At 38.2% G+C, this 988-nt stretch overlaps 1 long non-coding RNA gene across 1 annotated transcript in view; it reads left to right on the forward strand.

Annotated features, from left to right (window-relative positions):
- LOC128743149 (uncharacterized) overlaps positions 1–988 on the forward strand; it is a 30,489-nt gene continuing 29,501 nt past the window's right edge. The window contains exons 1-3 of the long non-coding RNA XR_008412286.1: positions 1–267; positions 404–470; positions 556–917. This is a non-coding gene — a long non-coding RNA (uncharacterized LOC128743149). The remainder of the gene's footprint in view (positions 268–403; positions 471–555; positions 918–988) is intronic.

Consider the following 988-nt stretch of genomic DNA (forward strand, 5'->3'; position numbering starts at 1 on the left):
GAAGGTTCATTCATTCCAGTCGCAGCTATGGAGGAAAATGGTTGACTAAAAGTAGTGTGACAAGCATTTGATTGAAATAATTGATTGCAACGGAAAAACATTGGTTGCATAATCGCCGGCGATGAAGTGAACAGTGTAATTATTCGCCAAAACGGTATTTTCTGGAATGGCAAGCAACAACTGAACACAGTTTTCGTTGGAAAGAGGGTGTGGAAATTTTCATAACCAAAAAAATGGCTGCCACGACACCTGCTCTCGCCATATTCGGTAAGAATTCGTAGCCCAAAATTGGTTTCAATTTGGGACGCTCGCTTAGTTTAAACCAACTACAAAACCAACCAACATTATGTTAACAAGCTTTTAAAAGCATTAATAATTAATTATTTTTCTGTTATCTTTGCAGTTCTGTTTCCTCTGGATAATTGCAAGAATGTCTAATTGGTACGACTATCAAAACTTTCCACTCCGAGGTAAGCCAAATTTAATAAAATACGATATTAGAGTTAAGTTAAGAAACTTACTAATTTCATTTTATTTGATCTGTTCCGTATGTAGGATTTCAAAACCCATTTTGTGGAGTCATCGAAATGTGACACCGTCCAGTCCGCTGCGAAGGAAGGAAGCAAAGAGGGACAAAAGTAAGAAAATCAATTGCCGTGCCCTTATCAAGAGTATTATTATCAGCAGCGACCGAAATGTGTTAAGGTTTTCCGAAATGGAAGATTAAAGACCCCATGTGTGCTACTCTTCGCACTTGATTGTGAAATTGCCAACACCACGCTAGGAATGTATTTCATAATTGTGGAGTGGCGCCGACACGTCAGCCAATGCATTGTTGGGTGAAACGTTTGCAAAACGAAAAACAAACCTTGGATGTACGGGACCGCTCAACCTAAATTAAGGTTCAACGAACAAAGGTAAAAGGTTTTTTTTTTTATTTTTGCAACCGTTCTCTAATATCTTTTAACATTTATTTGGTTCTCCGCAG

The sequence above is a fragment of the Sabethes cyaneus genome, chromosome 3 (assembly GCF_943734655.1).
Source record: "Sabethes cyaneus chromosome 3, idSabCyanKW18_F2, whole genome shotgun sequence".
Taxonomy (NCBI): domain Eukaryota; kingdom Metazoa; phylum Arthropoda; class Insecta; order Diptera; family Culicidae; genus Sabethes; species Sabethes cyaneus.